Raw genomic sequence first — 11,492 nt, 5'->3', positions numbered from 1 at the left:
ACAGATAATAAAAATGAAAAATAAAATGGAAAACCTTCACCCTCAGACTGGGCACAGGATTTTTTTAATCTGTTGCACTGCTTAACTTTTTTCCTCCCCCCTTCTTCCACAATGCCTCAGTGGCTCTGCGCTGAGTCAGCTGAATTCTATTTGGGATATTACTTCATGTCAAGGCAGATGGCAGAGGTGACTCACTACAGGCTTGCTACATTAATGACAACAGACAGACGTGTGGATAAATGGAAAGATACATTTCAAATTATTCAAACCCCTTCAGCAAATGAGTTTTTTTTTGGGGGGGGGAGGGCTGGAACCTAACTAGAATTTTAATATCTCAACAAAACTATGGTTACAAATGGTTTCTCATAATGATAAACAAAATGCTACTTTTACTACTGTAGTCTCAACGTTATTCGGCCAGTGCATGGCAAGTATCTTGGATTTTTCAAAGCAACAGCTGCATTTTCCTGCTAGGATCTGCTGCAGAAGTAATGCAAACTGCAGCTATACCCAACATTTTGGTACTCCAAAAACTATTAATTCACTCTTCATGGGCAGAGGCCTCCAGTTTCTTAATATTCTTGTGTTTGCATCCTGCAATTACCTTTTTCCAATCCCACCAGATATTTTCAGTCAAGTTCAAGTAAGGTGAGTTTAAAATAACAGCTTTTCAGTTGCTTTTATGACACCAAGCATAAGGCAAGTTTCAACTTGCTTATAGGTGTCAGGTCTTTTTCTACCAGGTGTTCTGATCTTCAACTGAATCTAACTATCCCTCTATATACTACAGTTTTTTTTTTTTAGAGACTGAGGAAGCAAAGCAGCTCTAGAGCATTACTGAGCCACTGGCATAAACTACAGTAGACATACTGTTCTTTTCTGCACATGCTTCCAACTGTATTTCAAGGAACATTAGAGCCTTGTTTCTCTTGACAGTGATATTTAGATCTTGCAATGAAACATTAACAATATTCTCAACATTTTAGATAGATAGATAGATAGATAGATAGATAGATAGATAGATAGATAGATAGATAGATAGATAGATAGATAGATAGATAGATAGATAGATAGATAGATAGATCGATCACTATTTTCCAGTATGACCCAAAAAATCCTGGAAAGTGACATATTTTATGTGTTGAACTTGTCCATCTCTGTACTTTAGGATCCTTTTTTATGCCTGAATGATTCGTCGGGGTAAAGTGGTTTAAAAGGGACAGCTGCTAGACTGAAAATAACTATAGTTAAGTGGAGAACTAAAAACAAAGTTCAACCAACCTTCAGCAAACCAGGAATCATGTTGATCAACATTTAGATGCAAATTATAATGCAATCCGACTTCTCTGAAGCAAAATATAGAGAAGTTGATACTTTGCAGAGTGTTTTGGTTTGGGCTTCGTCAGGTGTGTACAGCCCAAATTATTTGGTGAACACAGTTTTATGCAAAGGGAATTTAATCTTTATACATACAGCTCGTATTAATCTAAGAAATTCGTTGACATGTTCATTAATAATTTGCAAACTATTCAAGAGAAAGTGAATATTTTCAACTTCTTGTGAGGATTTAAATTCAGCTGTGTGCCGTGCCAATGGATCAAAAGGGCTTTTCCCTGTTGAGGGAAAAATTAAGATGAGAGGAAATTGAAGTACTTTTTAGGTGGTACATAAAGCCCTTTGCAGATACTTCTGGACTCAAACAAATGTGGCCCTCGTTTTTTCTAAGCACATCACAATTAACCCAGAGTACAAGCAGGTCAGAAAGAAGTTATTTCAGTCATTTTCTGCTGTTTCTACACCTCTGATGATGCCAGTGCCCTTAAATCTTCTTGAATACCCTTTGAGTGATTGGATGAGCAGAGAGCCAAATTAATGTGGGTGTATCTGGCCGCAGGCATGCAAATCTAATTGGAAAGAAGAAGTACATTTAAGGCAAATGTACCCATAAGAATGTGATTAATAGAAACTAGATGAAAAGCTACAGCCCTCCACTCCACATTGTTCTGACCAAAATCAAAAAAACTTTTTTTTTACAAGTATTGCAGTAATACTTGCAGAAAAAGTCATTTGCTTATTTTTCAGACATTTGTCTGATTTGAGCAATAGTTTTTCTACTGCAGTACAGATTGCTTTCATCTCCAAAAACAGAGTACTCGGCTAAAGAGCAGGACATTTCATCCATAGTTTAATTTAGGGCACACTTTAAACTTAAGACATAATTTTAACTAAAACAAGAAGGAGGAAGCCCTGTTAAAGTATTTTTTCTAGGGTCAAGATCATCATATTTTAAAGCCATGAAAAATAATTTTTAAAGCAATAAACGATAATAAAAATAACCAATCAATTGTTCTTCAAAGCTAACAAGTACTTTTTAACAATACATAGGCTTTAGGCACATCTCATGAAGTAAGTACCATATATGGACATTGATGTGTAATCTGGATGGACAGATATGCAACAGTGACTTTGACTTGAAATTCAAGTTGGAGAATATGCTGGCGATATACACTGTTACTCACAGATGCCTGAGTTTGACATTCAAAACCTTAAAGGGAAAAGTTGTGAAAAGCATAATATTTAACTTTAACATTCCCATGTTAAAATTAACAGGACATAAGGTCTGTTTTTATCTATCTGTTTTTATGAATAGCATTGTTTGAACCCACTTAACATTGTAAGTATAAACAGGCAAGACAAAAAGTACAAAAAATAAGCACTACGTTTGATGATTAAGAAAACTAAATGCAGCACTACAATGGTTGACATTTTTAAAATTCAGGGAAAGATTTTCTGCTTTCCCAGAACCATTTTTTTCACCCTTTAAAATCATGTTGATTTGGTCACATAAAAAACAATTTCACCGAGTTCAGGGATGATGCTGACAAAAGCAAAATTCTCAATTTTGAATTAAAATAAGCAAGAAAGTCCCATCAAATTATTATTTTTTTCAATACAACTGGAATATAATAGGAACAGTATGTCACCTTGATGGTGTTCCAGTAGCGATCAGGAGAGTGCAAGCTTCTTGTCCCTGTGGAGGCTGTACCGTCACTAAAAGCCCTGACAGAGTTTTTTTTTTTATTTTTTTTTAAGACTTTTGCCCCCATTTTGCTGTTTCAGTATAATGCCTTTACAGCTATCCAAATCAGTCCTATCCAGCTATCCAGTTCGTTTATCCTGGGAGCAGAAAGATCTTCCAATTCTAAGATTGAAGTTCTGTTCACACTACTACCATGGACATTAAATAATTTACTGCTCCTCTTTTTCTAACAGTAGCCACCCAGTGAAAGTAAAGAAAGCCCACTGCTTTCCATTGACAGAAAGGTATTAGGGTATACTCTGAGGCTTTTCTCATCTCTTCATTCGAACTCTGCAGTCTTCTTTTATTCTGATTATGAAGAATAAATTCTAAACCACTTCCAACTCATCCAGCTCCATCAGGTGCTGATAAGGAACTTCCAATTGGTCAATCATCCTTGGGTCAAGCAAGTCATTTGCCTAGGAAGTCTGTTACATTTGACTAGGAGTGCCATCAAACTCTGCTGTGAACCAAAAAAAAGCTAACACTGGTCCACCTAAAAACCTAGATCATGGTTTGGTTGAACCAAACTAGTGCGATTCAAATACATATGTACAAACGGACCACAGACTGCTCCAAAAGCAGGAAGTGGACTACAACACCGGGTTTTCTGATTTATATAACCCAAAGAAATATGCAAGAAATTGTCAGGAAATTGCATTCTCTGTGGTCTTATACGTCACAAATACATACTGAAAGAAAATTCATTTTGAAGAAGCCATGAGTTTATGTCATTTGTGATCTTTTCAGTACAGTACACAGTTTCAGAATGGAAATGTACTTATTTTGCAGAGCACTTCTGAAATGCTCGGACACATATCAACAGTGCCAGTGGAGGTGGATGGTGTTTGGCAAGAGAAATTAGTCTTGAAGATGTTTTCCATTCCCAGACTGAGGCATGAATATTTAGATTTTCTGACGAGACTGAGTGCTCGGTTGTGATGGGTGAGCTAACTAACACTTTGGAGTTCAGCAGCTGAATATGCCCATGAGCTTTATTGAAAGCATTTCATCCTGATCAGCTGTAACAAATCAGTGAAAAGTCAGATGCACACACTGCTTCCAATTTCACACATTGCCTAAATTAAAAAAAAAAAGCTTTTCTGACTGTGCATTTGCACACCAATATTTGACATGATCTGAGTGACTGCTAGTATATCAAATCTTGTCTGTTGTAGCTGAAAGTTTAAAAAATGGGCTAAGTGTTGTGCTCAGCGGTCAAGCTGACTACTGTGAGTACAACAAGGTACTTTCTCCCTTCTATGGATTTAAATGATAAAGCACAAACATATATTGCATATGACTTTGGTTTAACAGTATACATAAACATTGCACTTCTGCAATTTTCTCTGAGCAGCAGCTTTGTTTTTTCAATTTGAGCTCAGAGTTTGTTGAGGAAGAAGACGTCTGACTTTTGTTTTTGGAATTTTGCTTTGGACGTTCCATTTGATTTTTCCAACTCCAAGTTGGATGTTTACAAAAACTGTTTGATTGGAGGATGTGTTTTCTGTAAAGGATGATGGAAAGATCTGTCACACTTTTAATCTTTTAATCTGAATTAACATAACTCCAAAAATCCTTATTTTGGCCAGAAAGTAGGCTTGCTGAAGCGCATCTTGAGTTGCTGTGAGAGCACTGGGAGACGGCCACTATCGCTGGCGTCATGTTCAACCGCTGAGAGTAATTGCAGAAGTCATTATCAGGGCCTCCTCACATTAACTACAAGATTGACAGCTAGAGGTTGATCTAGATGGCTCCAATTTCCAGAAAACATTGTTGTAATCACACTTAGACCAGGTCAGTTTGAGTGGCAGAAACAGCAAAGCAAGTGTTAATGTTGGCACAGACTGTTCCGTGAGAAGAGCGATGGAGATGGCACTTGAGAGGAAGAGGGTAAGATAGAAGGAGCTGGTAGACAAATGACAATGCAAGAGGTGGAGGACCTGGTGCTATCCTACGGAGGAGGTAACACACAAGCAGCTTTGTTTTTTCAGTTTGAGCTCAGAGTTCAAGCTACTGATCTGATCTGGAAATGTTGACGACCCAGCCAGGGCCGGATCAACTCTGATTGAGTCACGTAGGAGGGTGTGTGATGCTGTGAGGTTTAAAACACCCAATGATCCTAGAGTGAAGATGACTCTGAGTGGCACGTTAGGTGCACCTTAGAAACACATCATTACTTATTTGTTCACAGGGAATATCTCCTTTAAAAAGTGTTTCAATTATGTCTAGTGTCATTGAACAGTCACTAGTCCTGGAACAATGCAGGGTGCAATAACAAAAATTTGGATAACTGCTGAAACACAATATATCCTAAGACCCTAGGCAGTGTGCTAATTAAGCACAGTGGGATTGGGCTGAAACACTGGGCCTAAAATAACACGACATGTAATTAAAGCAAACTGGAGGTAAAATATTCTTTGTGACAATAGTCTGCCATGTTGTTAAATTATGCTGAAGTAAATATGTACTCAAACTTCCCTTTTCACAGTTGCTGTAAGCATACATGTAAAAATGTTCCATGCAATGTCACAAGTGAATACATTTACAGTCAAATGAGTTGCTTGGTGTCCTGGAAGCTGTGGTCAACTATTCAATTTTTGGTTTTACAGATCAGAGAAAATTATGCCCCTTGTGGTCTAAAAGTCGAATACTTATTGGCAGCCATTCAGCAGGCTGCCATGTGATGTTTTTAGTGAGAAATGCATTTCAAATGAGCACTCTAAGCTCCAAATGAATGACTGTCAATTTGCAGGTAAAAAAAAAATGTAGCTGATTTTACTGGTTTGCTGCCTCCATAATGATGCAATCATTATGGAATATAGGATATTTGCCATATCCTATACATTCTGTTTCTTTAACTTTTTTAAGCCCAGTACAGTAGACTCTCAAAATGTAATTCTGAAATAAAGTGAAGTAATTAATAGCTTGGTCTGTTAAGATGAGATGTTAAAACTTTACATTTTATTTGAACAATCCACCAACCTATGTTTTCAATTATAAGAGTCAAGTATTTCCTATGGGTCTGTTTTTGGGAGTGCAGTCTCTTCTGTCATCTGTTGTAGCAGCAGAAACTGAACAAGGTGATAAACACCTTTTTGGAAATGCTCTGGAGCTGGAGCAGAGTTTCACCAGTCAAATCCACTCTAACACTAACAAGTAAGACTTTTGAAAGAAACTTGAATAGTTTAAGATACAAAAATATTCCTCTGGAATTAATAAAGTGTTGAATTAAATTATTACTCTTTCTTATTATATATTTTTACTCAGAAAACCAAAATTATCTCATGTTATAAAGATGACTTCATAAAGGAAACCCAGCAAACTACTTTTGGCATAGCTTTGGTAAAATAAATAAATAAATAAATAAATAAATACAAAAACATTTTGAGTAGTTTAAGTGTTATTTTTTTCAAGACTGCAATCAGTCTATTGCCCCCTACTGGACACGAGACGAAATGCAGCATAATGGCACTCAAATTGGTTTTAATTTACATCTCCACTGTGTATTTTTGTTATTTGTTCACATTAGGCTGTGAAGCAAAGAATAAGCATCGTATTGCATTCTTTAATTTCATTTTATTCATACATCTCTTATCTCAAATACACATTTATTAAAATATTTGACTTCCATTTGTGTTACGACAACTAATGCAGAGCAGTAAAACCTGCAGCTTTGTCTGCCCTAATACTGTTTCTTTGAATAAAAGTGGATCAATAGGCTTGGCCTTTCACAGATGATCTCCACAGGTCAACAAAAAGCTGAGGGGGAGGTAAAAGTGTCAGTTTGTGCTCAGACAAATTCCTCTTCAGCTTTGCTGGCAGCTTCAGTTGTGCTGGGGTTGTGCCTAGGGGGAAGTACATCTTTGCTTAATGTCTTCCCTCGATGGAGCAGGAAGATAGTTTGTTTTATTCCTGTCATGGCCAGTTGGGGCTTTGCTCGATGTTGAGATGCCATAACACATAGCGATAATAATATAGTGATGGTAATAGCAATAAAACACCTTTGTCACACCACTCAGGCACATTAGAGTATAATGGATTAGCCTGGGTATTATTTTTCCCTTTTTTGGCTATACTTCATTGCTTCTCTGCACTAAGCCAGGCTCATTGCATATTCTGCAACACACATATGGTCTTGCATTAAAAATTTGGAGGTAAATCCAGAGTTATGAAGCAGCAAGAACAGCACTTGGAGGCCCAGTGCAGCAAAACAACTTAATGTCAGTCACTAATCTAGTTGCAGGTGTTCAAAGGAGCAGAGCTCAATTAAAGCAAATTGGCTTCCACACAGTTATTTAAATTAGTTTAGAATCAAACCCCCATAAACTAAATATGCTTACCTTGGCAAAATCCCCCCTTTCCTCCTCACTTACCAAGACACTGTCGAGAAGGGAGGAGCTGAAATAAAAATGAATTGACATTTAAATCAGTCTGGAATGTGAGCAAAAATGTGATCAGGGTCTGTACTCTCCCCGCTGCCTTAATCAAAGCTTGGATGTGATGACACCCACCCCATACGGAGGTTCCTGGCTGGTATCTCAAGAGAACCCCAAGGTAATAAGGTATTAATTCACTGCCCACACTGCAATTAGACATCAATTAAAAGCACCAGCAGTGTCCTACACAGACGGACTTTAAAACTTGTTTCAAGACTTCTAAACTTCATTTAGAAGTCTTGTCCTTAATGGATCACTGACCATTAAGGTCAATGTTTTAACGTTAAGAAACTGGCAGAACTTGGGCATCAAACATGTTAAAACTACTAGGTGAAAAACAGTCGAGGTTGAGTAATTTATGGAATGTATACAGTTCTGGAATGGTTCAATGCAACAGTCTCGGGTTATGAATTTCAAAAAGTGAGTTAATTTGTATCATGCATAACTAAATTATTATACATAAATAACTCAAAACTTTGATTAAAATGAATGATCAATATGTCTCCTTTATTCTCATGAGATAGAAAGGATGGGGTTAGGTTACAATGGGAAAGAGAACACCCTGGACAGAGCAATACACCCATAGACCCACCACACATAAAAGGTCTTTCAGAATAGACGTAACATTGCATATCAAATGCAAGAGAGAGCTTAGGGGGAGACAATGGACATAAATATAGCTGTTTAGAGCTTTATTTTTATTGTTTTTTATTATTAATGTGTTGCACAATTTTGTATACTTTGGTCAGACAGTTTAGCGCTTCTCATTTAGAATCTTTGCAGGTCAGGCCATTAGTGGCTGAAATGTTGCTGTGTATTAACAGACTCTTTCTCTTGTGTGCACTGATGTTATTAACACATGACGTTATTTTATTATGAATAATTATATAAGACATTTTACTATTTCTCAGTTCCGTTTTTATCCTTTGGAAAGGTTTTACTGAAGGCACATCAAAATGGGAAAAAAAAAAATCTTTATTTTCCCACTGAAATACTGTAAAACAAAATTGGAAGTGCCATCCTGAGATCAAAGCCGGGTACTTGTAGTTGGAAATGGTGGTCAGTGAAAAATGAGTCTCTCCTCTACCCCTACAAACTGGGTCACTATTTTTGACTAAAACTGTCTAACTTCTGTCCAGACAGAATGAACCCAGCATTCTGGGTAAAGAAATAGGCCAGAGTTTAGAACAAAATACTACATTTTGCTGCTTTTTGATGACTAGTACATTCTTTACTTCATCCCACTGTTATTTAAAGTAATCTTAGAGGTGAGGAAGCACAGTCTTCTTTTCCCAAAGTGATAATGAGGCTTGGTGATCTCAGGATTCAGCAGGTCTGAAAATCTTAACAGGAAAATGGCACATTTTCCTCTCAAGCTTGAATGAATAATGCAACCTGCGGTAGCAAATAATCAAATCACTTTAAAAACCATTGAATTACATGCGCTTCTGTTGAAATGTGAATTTTAATTCAGTCGTCTACGTTATGAATGTTCCCCAATGAATAATTTGTCTTTGCACAGCCAAGGCTGTAAAAGTATGAAGGAAGACTGACAATGTAGTTGAATCTGACAACTTGAAACTGAAATGTCACGCTTACTTCTTTTCTTTTCAATTCTTATTTTTTGTTTGTTTACTTGCTTTAACCTTCTCTTACATTTTATCTCCCATTCACCATTTACTTTGTTTTTCTTTGGATATTGATTTTTCTCCTTTTGTCTGCTTGAATATCTCTCCCTACATCAAATTCACTGGTCCAGTGAAGAGGAGGATCAGTCAAAGTACTCTATTCACATCATTTCAAATCTGGCTTATTTTCTCTTCATATCTTCTCTCTCAAACTCTGGACTTCTTCCCTATATCGGCAGAGACTCTCTTGTGGCCTGAAAACAGATCAGTCAATCATACAACTACATCCCCTGCCCTCCCAATCTCTCTATTTTCCCCATGATTTTATCTCGGTCTCTGCAGACTCTGTCTTCTGAATGCCGGTGTGCCTATAGTTTCTGCTTGTTTTGTCTGCGTGTCTCTTTGTGTGGCTCGCAGCGTCTCTCTGTTTAAGTTGATCAGTGGATCAGTCAAATCCAGTGGGAAATGAACAATGTGTTAACAGGCCAAAGCACCTGTGGGAACGATGACCACTGCCGACACAGGAGGCCAGTTGTGTCTAAACGATGTCCACTGTTGGTCATGAGGGGAAAAAAATAAAACAACAAGAGATCTGCGCAGTCAGAAACCAGCTCCTGAGGTTGCAGACAAATTTAGGAGAAAATTACAGCCAGTGGGAGTGTTGTGATATTTAATGAAGCTGTGATTGCTGTCTTTTCTTTCATCACAACTTGTGTTGAGCAAAGTTTTAGAGCCAAGAATAGTAGTGGCCTCAAACGGAGCTTCAGGTCGAATCAGAGCTCGTTGAATTATTGTGCTTACTAAAAAAAAAAAAAAGAAGTGCAATGTGCTGTGCAGACTTCAAAGTACATATCTTGAAAGAGCAGTTTTTGTCTGAAATGATAAGATGAGATACGGGAAGCTGCAGTTGGTAAACTTATTTAAAGAAAACATCTAATTCCCTTCATTTGTAAAATGTATCTTTTAATTTTCATGCTGAGCCGAGCTGCAATTATTGCAGTGCAATAACTAAGTTAAAAGATAACTTCTCTGGAGGACAACCATGTAAACAACCTCTCATTTATAATTTAACATAGAGACATGGTTCATAGCACATGAAGAAGCTTCAAGGTATTGCATGATACAAGAAGCTAATGTTTTTGTAACTTTGCTTCAGATCTTTTGGCAAACCAAAGGACAAAAAAGAAAGAAAGAAAAAAAAAACAAAGTTGTTGTTTTCTTCAGCTACAGTAAGACATTATATCAAATGCAGCTTCTGTTACAAAGAAACACCGGGCTGCAAACTGCTGTACTGATGAAAATCCTCTAAGAAAAAAATTAATGAGCAATTTTCTGATAGTAAAAACCCATTATCCTTAGCCAGCAAAATACCAAAGGTTCAATTTATACATTGGTGATTTTTCCCACAAAGAAAGCAATGCATACCCTTTTCACCTCTGGCTGAAACTTTCAATGAAAACAAGTGAAACTGATAAAATCTAAAATAGTTGGAAAGGGAATTATTACTTTATTTATTCATCTTTTAATAATTTAGTACCATGGCAACATGATTAAAAGCATAAACACAAAATTGATAAAAGACGAGAATGCACCACTAAGAGTAGAGAATCTGCTGGTTATGTAACACAGACATAACTTTTGTTGTTATTAGTCCTTGATAATTTGACCTTTAAAAAGTTTCATAAACTTTTTTTTCTTTGTTCTCATGTTTACATGTAACCTTAAAGATTGTCGTTTTCTGATCATTGTCATTACCTTAGGTTGTCGAAAGAGACACACTTTACAACTTTTAACCATCCATTTGAGAATATCTTTATGCGTACATTAACTTGTTATTCAGACTCAGCTGAGCCGTTTCACCAGCCACTGTTATTTCCCAATGTGAGCAGGAAACAGAAAAAAATGCATAGTGGAAACCATATTATATTTTCACGTTACTGCATAAAATTATATTAAAATCATTTTTGCCACAGCTTGACATTAAGTGACACTAAACAAATCCTGTTTTAGGTCAGTTACAATTAACCCAAATTATTTATATCTCCTGCATGCCAGAATAATGGGAGGGAAATATTTTTTAGAAAATGTCTTTTTTTTTTTTTCATTCTGAAATATACATAATAGGGATGTAATGGTGCACAAAAAAAAACAACTACAAAAAAAAAAAAAACTCTGGTTTGCTATGAACTTAGGTTTTAGACTTAGCAAAGAAAACCAATATGTGGCATTGTCTTCACTTTGATCTGAATTTAGTTTACTGTAAGGTGTTTTAAAAGTGTAACAATAAGAAATGACTGGAAATTTGGTTGAATTGGTTTTAGTGAACAAAATTATTTAAGTTCCTCT

Source organism: Poecilia mexicana, unplaced genomic scaffold, assembly GCF_051168715.1.
Source record: "Poecilia mexicana isolate PSO_F unplaced genomic scaffold, ASM5116871v1 scaffold_5, whole genome shotgun sequence".
NCBI lineage: Eukaryota > Metazoa > Chordata > Actinopteri > Cyprinodontiformes > Poeciliidae > Poecilia > Poecilia mexicana.
The sequence above is the reverse complement of the archived record's forward strand: the minus strand, read 5'-3'. Positions refer to the sequence as shown.